Genomic DNA, 316 nt, shown 5'->3' on the forward strand with positions numbered 1-316 from the left:
GTAGGTTCTCCACGGCACCTTCCAGCTCTGACATCTCAGGAGGAGCCAGGGCCCCTCGCTGGGCTAAGGGAAGGGGAGTTTGGCCTCTGGGATAAACCAGGAGACACCAAGGGCTACAAGGCATCATCTCAGAAAATGGTCAGAAGCTGCAGACTCTGATCTCTCAGGACTTCTGTGACTTCCCCACACGACCACTTCTGTTAGGAGAGCTACCTACTCACCCCATCTGCGTGGTTAGCGCTTGGGACAAGGAAGTCCCGATGAGCCTCGGGAGAGGGCAGAAAGTGGGAGGGCCTCTGTGGGTGTGAGGGTGGGG

Source organism: Cebus imitator, unplaced genomic scaffold (assembly GCF_001604975.1).
Source record: "Cebus imitator isolate Cc_AM_T3 unplaced genomic scaffold, Cebus_imitator-1.0 Scaffold457, whole genome shotgun sequence".
In the NCBI taxonomy this organism is placed as follows: domain Eukaryota; kingdom Metazoa; phylum Chordata; class Mammalia; order Primates; family Cebidae; genus Cebus; species Cebus imitator.